The sequence below is a fragment of the Dermacentor silvarum genome, chromosome 5, assembly GCF_013339745.2.
Source record: "Dermacentor silvarum isolate Dsil-2018 chromosome 5, BIME_Dsil_1.4, whole genome shotgun sequence".
NCBI lineage: Eukaryota > Metazoa > Arthropoda > Arachnida > Ixodida > Ixodidae > Dermacentor > Dermacentor silvarum.
The window spans coordinates 163,507,939-163,521,710 of record NC_051158.1 but is presented as its reverse complement, the minus strand read 5'-3'; the positions used below and the strand labels follow the sequence as shown (position 1 = coordinate 163,521,710).

The following is a 13,772-nucleotide window of genomic DNA, read 5'->3' as shown; positions in this document are numbered from 1 at the left end:
TCCAACAGGCTCCTGCAACTTCTAGCATATGCTGAGCAGAGAGACAGGCCTGCTGAGCAGTCTATGGTTCCTCACACTACACCTTCCCATTTCTTGGACAAGTTCTGTACCATTGTCCTCTATAAACATTCAATAACTCTGTTTATTGCCTGCAATATACATGGTGAACGAGCATTCTAGCTTTGTGCTCCCCAGCAGAATGCAGTTGTCACGGCCAGGAATCAAACCCGCAACCTTGATTCCCACAGCAGCAGAACATTCACAGGCACTTGGGTCAGTGGATTAAGCACTGCACACACACACACACTGCTAAGGTCTTCTGCTCTTCGTTTAAAGTATCTCTGAAAAGGAACACCATTCACCCACTGCACTGCACAGACTTGGACGCAGTTCTGACAGCACAGCTGGTAGCCTTTGAGGTCACTTCCACGCTACACTGGGTGGAGATGTCCTTGAGCAAGAATATCTCGAATGCTGCAAGACGCGCCAACCTCTGCACTGCGTCCTGGTCGCTTGCATGGTGTTCTCTATCTTGTCCTGGAAGGAGAGAGGCCAAACGGTGAGACAGGCATTGGACCACTGAGACGAGAAATCTTCAAATAAAGCACAGCTGCTGAAAACCGAAGTACTAAAGACAAGCACTTCATTTGCCTTATATAAAGGCTCCAAATGCTAAAGATTGTTTTATCCTCATGGTAACAGGGCGCACTTCTTAGTGAAACTTCCCTCTCAATAATTTTGCAGCGATGACTCTGCCCTAGGTGCCAACAGCACCAATGCTGCTTGTATTCCTGTCACAAAGGCCTTTCAAAGATTATCATTTTGTACCAAGACTAATAAAGGAGAAAATTATGCAGATACCATGCGCTGTGGAAATGATTGTTATGAGAAGCATTTTGAAGGAAGTTGGCTATATAGCATCATTTGGAAGAGTGCAAAGTGTTACTGGATCGCACTATCAGTCCATGTAAGGCGAGTGATCAATTGTGCACGTGACAACGACAAAGTGAAAGCATGACAACAAAGATAGCTTGACAAGTATGCCAATACTAGCATGCTGGTGATGAAGAAATGCTACAACCTGTTCCACTAGGGCCTGGGCCAATCCCAAAGGTACTACGCTGGCGTGGTGAATGTTCAATTTTGTTTCAGTAATTCTTGAACTGCATCTAGATTTGTGGGCTCTGCGTGCAGAAGACAAAAAAAGAAGCGGAGCCAAGCCAAGGGCAGGTGGCTCGAGCAGCAGCGTGATACAGGTGAGATGCAAGAAAGCTTGAGCTGCAAAGCTGGCAGACCCGCAGAACCAGTGCCCAGTCCTGGTCCAAGAGCTCCTGCCAGAAGCCATTCCTGCCACAGGCCTATATCAACGAAGCGCTCCCGTTCCACCTGTTCAGGGGCGTCGTTGATAAGGTCCCTCTCTGGGATATGAGGCCGCCAGAAATGCAGGCCACTTAGGCTGCCCAGATTGACATGGGTAGATGCTGCACAAGGTACTGCAGTCGTGTGTCAATGTCCGTCTGTTCTGGCAATTTGGCTTGTCTCGGAGAGCCAGAAATCCACGACCATTCACCTGCCACCCTTCTAATGGTCCTGTCAAAAACTGTGAGACCACGTTTCCCTGCTTTTGGACATCAAGTGCTCGGGATGTTTCTGATTAGTTAGAGTGAAGCTATTCTTTGCGAACCTCGCCGAGTTTCATAACGGTGGGCAAGGCGGCCTGGCAGTTCCCTTCCTGAATAGGCCAACCCATCACAGTGGAGCACGCATGGAGCTGGGCTCCTTGCAGCACCCCGACATGGTGTCGCACCACGGCAGCAGCGATGCCGGCCGTGTGGGGGAACGAAATAAAAAAGAACCAGAAAGCTCACCTTCACGCATCTGCGTCTGCAGGGTAATGAGGAAGTAAACGGTTCTTGCGGATAGAATGGATTCGAATCGTGGCCCATACGTATGCGCATGCTGCCTCTGAAACCATGATGTGTTCAAGGCGTCCGTCGTGCTCGCTAGTAGTCAGCAACTCCGCTTATCAAAAGTCACGGTATAATTTGTGTGCGCCCATGCTTGTTTGTGTGTGTGCGTGCACTTGTGTTTCGGGTCTTTCTGCACCCACACAAAGCTTCGCTGTATATAGATTCCAACTCGTTGGATCTGCTGTATTTTTCCCCTTTCATTTCGAGGTTTCTTTGTCTTGCTGAACTCTCTCATCCATTATAGCCATCTACTTGTTCTTTTGTAACTTGCGTGCAATGATTCCTTTTCATTTTGTTTTCACTTGTCAAGAGTCATTTCTTGCCTCACGACGCACAAAGAACAGGCAAATGTCCTAACCATCACAACTGGGTAAACGGGGCCAATCCCAATAAGTGTGGCATGGTGGGTAGAGGATCAGGCTATTGTGCGGGTAGACCCTGTTCAAGTCCCAATATCGAACACAATTATGTTATTGAAGCACAGAGGCACAATGCAGTTGAGACAAAAAAAACTTTTTTGTCACACCACTTTCCCTCCCCTACGTTCCTCTCACTTCGAGGAACACGACGTTATTACAGAGACACTATGCTGGTACTTTCCTTCTCCCAAGCACAAATGTGACAGTACTCGTGTGAGACTCCTCGGTGAATCTACTTGGCAAGATAAGACGGCATGCCACACACAGAGAAAGAGGCAAGAAAGGCTTCACTTAAGAGTGCCATTATTACCATTTTCCAGAAATCACACAGAGCCTAGAACATTAATAAATATCAGTGTCCATCACATCACACAAGAGACACTGAGTGAGCGATATGCTTCCAGGACACAGGAATGACACCCAAGTCAACATGTATGCATTATCCTGGGATATCTGTCATACCCACTTCCGACTAGATGCCACGCTTTCAAGCTGCTACATTTAAAGGCTGTTGATTAAATAAATAAACTGGTGGTTGCCAACTCTGAGGCTTCATGAAGATTACTTCAACAGTTTATACTACTCATTTATAACCATTTTAGTTGCTTAAAAATTAAATTAATTATGGGGTTTTACGTGCCAATTTAACACAAACATAGAATAGATTTCACACGACCTTGAAGGCATACCTACTCTACGTCCACTGCGACAAGGATCTCCAATTATGCCCTTGTTATGTCAGCCGACTCCAAACTGTCATGCCTTTTGGCATTACGCCTATCACTTTTCATTCCATCTGCGCATGATCAGGACACACAACACTACACATGTGAGGACTCGGAAGAATAAGAGGAAACAAGGGGCCTAATTTCGTATAGTTACAACTACATATGGAGCAAACAGAGAATGAAGCCAAAGAAAGTGTACAACAAGTAAGTTAACTGTTCTTTTAGTTGGAATGTAGAAATCTTGAGGAAAATGGAAGCAAAGACCACCTGCTTTAAGTAAGAGTTGCACGGTGTGCGTGCAATGATCTACCATTAGGCTACCGAGGTGGCTGTCTCGCAGTCCACTTCCTTGAGCGTTCGTGCATGTGCCACAGGTCTAGCCCTGGGAGTGCCGATAGTCAGGGCCACTCACAGCCATGGTGGTGGATGTGGAACACCCTTTTAACCACGGCATGTGAACATATTCTGTGCCTTGTATTGCATGACAAAATGTTTGCGAGTCTGTAGATGCGGCCACACTTGTATTTTAAGCTATTAACTGTCACTGCACAAAAACACTAATGCTGAAAGCAGAGAAGGTAAAACTAGCATGGACAACCGAGGGAACATTTTGCAAGATCAGTGAAATAGAAAGTGGTTGGTGCACTACAACAAAGGTGCCTATTACCATAAACGGTCATGGGGTGCAATAATCAACAGAGCAGGGAGTTAAAGACGAAAGAATAAACATCATCATGAGGGTCAGAGAAACTGAACGTACTCATACCCGGAAGTCCTCGAAGGTTGGTCTTTGCCAATCATAAACACCAATCATATGTTCAAACTCCTGGCAAATGCTTTTTACAGCATAAAGTGACCTTCATAGTGATTCTCAAAAACTTAAAAGAAGGTCTTGCACTGACTGCTCTTTGCTTTCTCTACAATATCGAAATAAGGTTGTTTTTGTTTGATGTGGATTGTTCAGTTAAAATACTCAGCTTCCTTGTTTGTCCATAGAAGCTGAAACACCATTTTATGCACACCTCCCTGTTATAGAAGCGAGTGACCGCACAGGCGTGGACTTGTTTAGGTGCTCGTTGGAAACAAAAAGCCTAGCAGCCAAACGAGGGAAGAAATGAGAGCAACCACATTCCTTTAATTGATTGATGTGGCCCAGAAAATCCAATCTTGCAGTGCAATTTGAGGAAACACAAAGCAGCACTAAGTGCAACACCTTCTTTTAAAGCTGGTAGAATAAATATATAGATCAATGCACCGTGGCCTGTGGGAAAGACAATTGTATATCACTGGTCACTAACCTGGAACTGACCGGCTGGAAGCCAATGAATTGCGTGCCCTGCCTTCTGCATCTTCGACACCAGAGGAAGCCTGCAAAGCAGAAGCGGTTACAAGCAACTTCGAAACACTGCTGGAAACATGTCACGTGATGCGACCCGTGGTTGCTTTGACAAGCTTAGTTAGGAACGTTGAGAAACACTGCTCAACACTATCAAGGTATACATAACTTTGCAGATTGTCGCTCACAGAATAATTCACAGAATATTTCGTACTATACAATGGCAGTGTATATGGCTAAGTGCTAAATAGAAACACAGAATAATGGCAAAAATTTTGAGGACGTGTAAGTGTCACTTTTACGAGTGGAATGCGATAGCATTCAAAGACCCCTGACTGTTTGTCAGGCTTCCTGGCAACCGGAACTTTTTTTCTGTACCTTCGCCACGGCGCACTGCTCCCGAGGCCATGAGCGCCATCTAGATGGTAATTTTGCAAGGAACACTGATCTGGCTGTGCCGCTGTATGAATGGTAGAAATGCTGGAAAAGGGTTTTGTGTTTGAGTTTCTGCAAAGCAGAATTATGTTTTCTCGTATATTCAAATTACAATCCGATGCTGTCATACCTGTAGGCTGTAAAGAAGTCGCACTTTAAAATTTTTCTGACTCATTTTACTTAGAGAAATTCAATTACCATATTGTCCGGTATATAAGATGCACGCCCCACTTATTGCAAGATTTGAAGAAAAAATTAGTATGTAAGACGCACCTATATTTACTCGCCACAAATGAGCTTCATTACGTGTGGTTGCATAAACTTGCCGTACTTTCCAATTAACGTCTCGGACAACTTAGCTTCTTAAGAATACTTGCAAAGCGCCACATTCGCGGGGGAAGATTTCGACAACAACGCATTAAGAAACATGTCCTGCATAAACGTAAGAGAAACGTTTTATTTACTTAAAACCTTCAGTCTTCGCCTTCTGACGCGCTGTCAGAAAGTTCTGGCGGTAGCATCACTGGGGCATCCCCTTCGGCTTCTGAATCGCTGCCACCACTGCTAAAGTCCCTAGATTTCCTGCTTTTTTTTTTTTTTAAACTAGCGACATCTACCTCTGTCGGCTGCCATCTTCTTCCTAACTTCCTGAAGCAGCTGATCTGCATAGATTGCATCTGACCGTCAAAAGCTGCTGCTGCATGGCTTGAGTCAACTATAAGTTTCAGGAATTGGGCCAGACAATACGAACCCAAAAGCGGCTTAGTACTGCACTGTTGAGGCCCAACGTGAATATGGTCGCTGTAATTTTGAACCGTACTGTCTGTTCTCAGCTCACCCTTACGGCAACGCCTGCCGCGTTGTATTGTAGTTGGTTGGTAACTCGTTTATTCCATATAGCAGTGCGATACGATGCCTGCCGCATTTCTGCGGTCGCACCAACTGCAGAAAATCCTTTGCACAAGGAAAAGACGAAAAAGAAGAAACACTGCTCACTATAATAAGCCTTCAGCCTGCCATGAAGTTTGCTCGCAGCAGTGCGCAAGTGACTGCGTGGGGAACAGTGTTAGGAAGAACATGGCTGCCGGAATGAGCGCCCACCAATGAGATTCGTCGGCAGTGCTTCAAAGCTTGTTGCTACTTAAAAAAAAAAAAATATCTAGGGGTTTTAGTCGCCGCTTCCATCGTGCTTGAGCGCTGATGAATCTAGCAGGCCTGCTTTGCGAAACCCTGCCATGACTGTAGCCACCGAAACGACACTTCAGGCATCGCAAACCCACTTCGCTGAACTTCGTTTTACTCCGCACCGCCTGGGCGTTCTTGCAGGCCCTCCGAGCCATAAGGCTCTGCAAGGCTCCAGGGGGTGAGTAGGGAGGGGGGAGGCCGTGTACTATGCCGTGCGCTCTCGCCTGGGCGGCTGTATCTTGAAAGCCATCTGTGGCCGGGGCAGAGTCCGTCCTCCCTGCGCTGTTTTTGCGGCGGGATGAAGGTCAATTCGCTCGCTGCTGCGCTTACGCACTACAGCGTTTTGACAGCGAGTCTCCGCGGTCATCGAGCGAGATGCGTTGATGTTTGCATGTGCATGCGTGACACCATGCTTGTTAATTTAGCTAGTATGCCTATGTTTACAAGTTTATACCGCCGATAAAACTACTATCCTCACTTTGTATAGCTGTCCACTATTTTGCTATCGCAATCGATGCTTCGCCTTTCGGGCGAAACTGTGACTTTTTTCCCAGTCTTCATGGCTTGCAGCTTGCTTGACGACTGCCGCCACGCCTGAATCATTTTCTTGGTGATGTCGAAATGGCGTCCCTGCTTCCTGGTTCTCGTGTTTATTTACGTACTCCACAGCATTTAACTTAAACTTGGCCGTGTAGCTCTTTTGCTTAAGCGGCATACAGTGAAGTTAGCGAACCGTACAATGTTATAAATGGCAACTGGCTGGAACTTGCCGCATCGGGCAGAACAACAATGCATGGAAGTACAAATGGGCTACGTTTTCATACTTTGTTTTCATACCTTATATATTTGAAATAAACAACGTGTGAATATGTAAAATACCGAATTCTCAAATTGAATATGAATCAAAATAGCCTAGACTATTCCATTCATATTCAAATTGCAAATATTCACAGACGCCCCAACTACTTTTTATAAATTATTGCAGGACATGAAATTATTTTGTGATATGAGCATCCTCCTTTTCCTTGACCCACGGGCAATGCCAAGTATTGTCCAGAAAATGAAATGTAATGAGATAAAAAAATGAAGAAAGGCATGTCCTTGGTGTCTCTCTGCCTATGTGCATCATGCAGTTTCAATGGTCCAAGAAATGTGCGCAGCAATTTCGGCCGAATGCGGCCACGAAATATCACCACTCACCAAACGTTCTGCAGTGTCATCAGGAAAACTCTCATTGGGCACTGAACTGCACTGCTCTTCAATTGGGTACAGCGTTGGCACTGCATCCCTTCTTAGACGCTTGCTATAGCCCACACTGTAGCCACGTGGTCTCTGGAACCGGAAGCAGCGAACACTGAAGTGCAGTGAGCACACCAAGCTGATCTCATTGGACGGTGGGTTCCAGTCACAGGCACCACCACAGGGGCACCCACGCACAAAGTCAATCCAAGCCTGGCGCTGGGACGGTTCAGCAGGCAAGGGGTACAGGATGGAGCTGGGTGCCGACCTCGAGTGACAGACGGGCACGACACACCGTGCGGTCCTTGGTGCAGCAGGATCTAAATTGCTGTTGCAAAGAATGTGCACTATAGCAAAACTCTAAAAATTGTGTGCAAGTCAGGTCCCCTGTTGGGTGCATATCATACTATACTTGACACATGCAGTTACCGACTGCGACAACTGGATCGATGCTTCATTGCAAACACTGACATTACACTTTCACTTGCTCTGTTAACAAATGTTTCAGACCCATTCCTACGAGGACACTCGCTCGTGCCATGGCACACCTACATTGCTACACTGCTCTGCTGCCCATTGTCACAAACCGTCTCAGGCTACACAAATGATAATGATCGATTAATTCTCTTCTGAAAGCAGGTGCCACCACATTACAGTATACTATCATACCTGCCAACTTGTGAACATTAAAATTCGTAAGAATTTTCTGGACACAACACAAAGAGGGAGGGAGGCAAGGGGTAAATAGCACGCATTTTTATTTAATGCTTACCCACAGCAAATGCCTTTTATGATATATATATATATATATATATATATATATATATATATATATATATATATATATATATACTGTTACAGTGCAACCAAGAGTGACGCCAAAGTCAGAAGACACTTTGACATGTTGAGGTGGTATCAGTCTTGACAGCCATCTTGTTTGTACATTGTTGCCTTTCTTGTAAATATTGTAAATACATCTTTATATGTGAATTCCACAACGTAACAAATTGGTGGAGGTGTGGGGCAACCTCCAGACCTCTTGTGCCTGGCTCAGTTCCTGGCTCAGCTGCGGGATCCAGCAACATTCTGCGGCACCGGCCACCTCGATGTAGGACTGGATCACCACATATGAGCGTGTAAATGCCCACAACAAATGGGATCCAACGATTATGTTGGCTAACTTGATGTTCTACCTACAAGGCACAGCGAAGATGTGGTACGATAATCACGAGGAAGAGCCGAAGGACTGGGACACGTGCAAGCAGAAGCTGAGGGACTTGTTCGGCTGTCCCGCTGGGCGGAAGAGCGCCGTTAAGAAAGAACTAGCGACTTGCATCCGAACGTCAACAGAATCTGCGGCACCGGCCACCTCGACGTGGACGACTGGATCACCACGTATGAGCGTGTAAATGCCCACATCAAATGGGATCTAACGATTATGTTGGCTAACTTGATGTTCTACCTACAAGGTACAGCGAAGGTGTGGTACGATAATCACGAGGAAGAGCCGAAGGAGTGGGACACGTGCAAGCAGAAGCTGAGGGACTTGTTCGGCTGTCCCGCTGGGTGGAAGAATGCCGTTAAGAAAGAACTAGCGACTCGCGTCCGAACGTCAACAGAATCATGTCTCTTACATCCAGGACGTGCTGGCTCTGTGCCATAAGGTGGACAATGATAGGGTTGAGTCACAAGGTTGGACATGTACTGAAGGAGATCGCTGATGATGCTTTCAACCTGCTCAGGTGCAAAAATTGCAAAACAGTACAGGACATCATAAAAGAGTGTCAACGCTTTGAGCAGGCTTAGAGCCGCTGCATTGCACGCCGTTCGCATGTCTGCCGAACACAGCTGCGACATCCTCTTGTGACGACAGGCTAGGAATGAAGTGACCATCATCATCAGATGACCTGACACGGATAGTATGGCGAGAACTTGAAGCCATGGCCTTTCTTTCCTGCCCCAGTGATCCATTTGTGTCCGCGAAGAAATCGCTAATCTTGGGAGTTTATTCTGTATGCGCCGTTGCGGCTTCACAGCTGTCTAATGCTCCTCTTCCCCATCCAATGATCAGCGGTATCCTGCACAATACCGAAATTCTGCCTAGTGGTGAACCTTAGACGATCGGCCAATCTGTTTTGCCTGCCAGTGTATCGATCATGTTGCTCGCCACTGTAACAACTGTACTGTCTGCTCCCCTGAGCAACCTCCATTCACCAGTTATTATTGCCGCAAACAGAGCCCGCATCGTTACTAGCCTCCATTCGAAGCTGCAACAGCCAAACAATGAAGCTCGTGCTGCTTGAAACATTACCTCCTCGTCATTCCAATGTCAACAGTCCCGTTTGCCACCAGCTCTTCGACCAGCGTCCCTATCGCCGGCAGCCCCGACGCCCGTCTCTCGAAAACTAAGTGATGCAGCTTCCAGAGGGGATGCTGCATTGACGACTCGACCACAAAACCCTATGATCACTTTGTCGACCAACCACAACTTGATGGGCATCATTTACAGCGTCAGTGTCCCAGCACTCATTGACAATGGCGTGCACGTACACATAAGAGCCCAATTGCGCTGACGGCTGAACAAAGTCCTCACAACCGCTGCATCCCTGGCCTTCCGCGTCACCGATGGAGGATGCCTACCGTGCTTGGTATGTGCACTTCACTGATTAACATCGCGGGGCGCCTAACCACTTTACTGTCTGCCATTTTGGAACAATGCCCTTGCGACATTATACTCAGCTTCGACTTTTTATCGTTCGATTCAGCCCTCTTTGACTGTGCGTCTAGTGTCATTCAACTAGAGCTACCCCACGACTTGCTATAGTCCCCCAGTCACACATTCATGCTTATGCTCTGCCGAAGACATCCACCTGTCGCCTCAAGGCACTATGTACGTCACTCTAATGTTGCTTCCATCTGTTCCTGACGGCGTCTACGTGATATGTCTCACCACTGACATACTGCTTGAAAGGAATTTGGTTGTTACCCATACCGTGCTCACTTTTACAGCCAACCAGACTTTGCTCCCTCTCCTCAACTTTAACTGCTCGACTCAAATTGTTCCCAGAGGCATGTCATTGGGTGACATCTTGCCTGTCAACGATTGTGAGATATCGGCGCTTGACGCCGAAATTTCATCGCCATCTACGGGAACCTCTGATTCACTGACTCTAGTCACATAGGAACTTGGCAAGATGATTGCACCGGACCTCCTTCATGCACAAGCTGTTGGCATCTGTCGTCTCTTGGAAACTTACTGCGGCATTTTTACTTTGACGGCCACCCTTTGGCCCAGACGTCGATGGTCCCTGATCGTATTTACATCGGAGACGCCAATGCGATACGCCATTGTCTGTACAGTGTTTCACATGCCGAACGACAAGTGATACGAGAAGTCGGTCAGGTGTTAACTAAAGGCATTATCGGGCCATTTTCCAGTCCGTGGGCATCCCCTGTTGTCCTTGTCAAGAAGGATGGCAGTTGGCACTTTGTGTCGATTACCGGCACCTCAGTAAAATCACGCACAAGGATGTCTACCCCTTGCCGCGTATTGATGATGCTTGGACTGCTTGCACGGAGCAAAGTACTTCTCGTCAATAGACCTTCGATCAGGCTATTGGCAAATCTCGAAAGATAACATGGACCCCGCGATAACTGCCTTCATAACACCTGACGGCTTCTACCAATTCAAGGTCATGCCCTTTGATTCATCGTAAGGATCGCAACAGCGCAAACAAGACACAGACAAAAGGAAGGAAACACGACACACACACAGGCGCCGTGTTGTCGTGTTTCTTTCCTTTTGTCCGTGTCTTGTTTGTGCTGTTACGATCCTTACGATGAATCCAAACCAACTAGCCCAACTTGCCGTCTTGTTGCATGCCCTTTGGCCTTTGTAATGACTCAGCAACCTTCGAAAGAATGATGGACTCCTGAATTCGCAGCTATAAATGGTCTATATGTCTGTTATCTAGCAACGTAACAATACACACACACATATATATATATATATATATATGCAATCTATTAACGATTTGCCTTACTCACTAACAAGCAGCGCCAAGCACGGAACAGCACGAAATTTACAAGTAACACACTGATTTTAGATTCCGGTGACTGTTACAGCAACTTTACAGTTGTTCACTTTTCCTGCTTCCGGAACTTCTCTTTATCAAGTTGCTCGAATGAAGGTATCTGCTTTTGCGCAGTTTCACCATCATCAAACGATTCCTAATAGAAGGTTCGGAGACTGACAAGCTAAAGTTTTCCACAACCAATTTATTTTTCGTAGAACTTGACGGAATTTTTGTAGAATCATAAAACGAGTCTAAACTTGTAAACTTTACGAAACATTCAAGAGGGTTGGCAGGTATGTACTATGCAAGTTCATATGCAACTTTAATGTCATTCAATGTTTAGTTCCACTCCTTGATATCTGTAATATGTTCATGAATACATCATCCTTTCTCCATGTACCAATTTTAATTAATTTCTTTATTGGTATACGCTCAAGGCCTCTGGGCCGTTACAGAGGGGGCGGGTACAAAACATTGTCAGAACAAACATTACATAAGTAAAAGGAAAAACAACAATTGCAGCTATTTCAAAAAGTGGTCAATGATTGCAGACTTGAAAGAATTCCTGTCTCCTGTAGCAACAATGGAGGGAGGAAGGTGATTCCACTCTCTACTTGTCTTCGGCAAAAAGAACGTAAAATAGATTAGTTCAGCGGAGAGTAATTGCTACTTTATTTGGGTGGTCAACACGATATGAAGAGTAAGGAGGTTGCGTGATAAACTCCTGATGCAGTGCTTGATTATGGGAAAAGAAGAAAATCTTTTCAAAAAGTGAAAGATGGAAAATTTTTTTCATTACCAAGTGTCGGAGGCAAGAGTCGACTTCCATCAATGTGACGCTAGCAGCGCAATCATACGTAGGTATTAGAATGAAATGAACTGATCAGTTCTGAATGGATCCTAAAATATTAATTAGCATCGTTTGAGTTGGTTCCCATATGGCTGAAGCGTAGTGATACGCTTCAGCCATATGATGTTTGATAAAGCATTAATTTATGGCGTAGTGGGTGCGTGACGAAAATTTCAGCATGGGTAACCGAAATTACGACTAGCATTGCTAGTGATGCAAGTTATGTGAGAGTGCCAGGAACAATCGTTGGTTACATGAATACCCAGGTATTTAAACCTACTCGACTTTGGTTCCATTTGCATTGTAGTCAGAAAGTTCAGAAGTGTTCGAAGAACTCTTCTGATAGACTCGGGCACTTGGTTGATTTAAGGGTCATTAGCCACATACTACATCAGTTAGATATAGAGCCAAGATCGGTTTCAATAAGGTAGTTATAATTTTTATTACTTATTCTATGGTATAGGACAGTCACCAGCAAATAACTTTATAAAAGAGCTAAGTTGATCTGGAAGGTCATTAATATAGATCAAAATATTGTTACAAGCCTGAAAATCTTGTGATTTGGGTATGTGCCACAAGCTGTAGCGAGACACAGGGTAAGACAGGGTGGAGGAGGAAGACGTTTGCCTAACGATAACGGAACTTCGGCTGGCGCTCAAGACCGTTGATTACGTCGTGCCCCAATAAACCCTCTCTTCACAGAGAGTATCCCGCAACAATATGATACTTCCTAATGCAAAATTTGAGTGCAGCTCTTTAGGCACTTTGAATTCGTGATATATTGAGGAAAAGAATTTGAGAGAGACATGTATGCATGTACAGTTACAGTCTTGCTTTGCGCCTGGCTTCAGCCTTGGTGGCGCGAATGGCCGGGTCCTCTTGGTGGCATGCATAGCCTCTGCTTCGCCGGCGTGCACCTGTATATTCTGGCGGCAGCGGTGCTGAGCCTTGGCTTGGGCAGCTTGTTTAGCAGCAGTGGCAGACAAAGCGCTTCCACCGGCCTGTTGGTAGAATACGCGGAAAGGAATAGGCTCTGACTATACCTTCAGGAAGCGCAGTAACAGGAAGTGGACCTGGAAAGCCCTAATGGCGAAATAAGAAATTAAATAGATTTCATACTCTCTGCCAATCCCAGCATAGTGCAGACTGTAGAAGCGTTAGGTAGGGTAAAGTGCAGTAACCTTAGGTTAGTGAGGTCTAGGATTTATCTCAAATTGACAAGAGAAGAGCAAAATTTGTCAAGTAGAGACAGGCCAAAATGAACACCATAAGGGTAAAAGATGAATTCAGGCTGGTGCTTGCAAACAAATATGCAGCTTTAGAACAGGAAGATGAAGACAACATAGAGGTAATTAGTGAAACCTTAGCTAGGCTGATTTAGAAGCAGCAATTGAAGTGTGGGTAAGGCACCAAGGAAACCAGTAGGTAAGCTTCTCCAAGTAACAAAGGCCCTAATAAAAGACGACAAGCCTGAAAGTGTCCAACTCAAGAGATCAAATATAATTACTGAACTGTAAAAACTGATCAACAGCAA

General features: G+C 45.6%; 1 protein-coding gene and 1 long non-coding RNA gene across 8 annotated transcripts in view; one reads left to right on the top strand and one right to left on the bottom strand.

Moving 5' to 3' along the window:
• Positions 1-13,772, top strand: part of LOC119453846 (uncharacterized) — a 214,386-nt gene that overhangs the window by 98,469 nt on the left and 102,145 nt on the right. The gene's annotated exons all lie outside the window — the stretch shown is intronic.
• On the bottom strand, positions 1,066-7,899 carry LOC119453847 (uncharacterized). The gene is made up of 3 exons (XR_007466717.1): positions 7,274-7,899; positions 4,416-4,485; positions 1,066-1,184 (listed from the first exon to the last, which is right to left on the bottom strand). It is a non-coding gene; the product is annotated as an uncharacterized LOC119453847 (long non-coding RNA).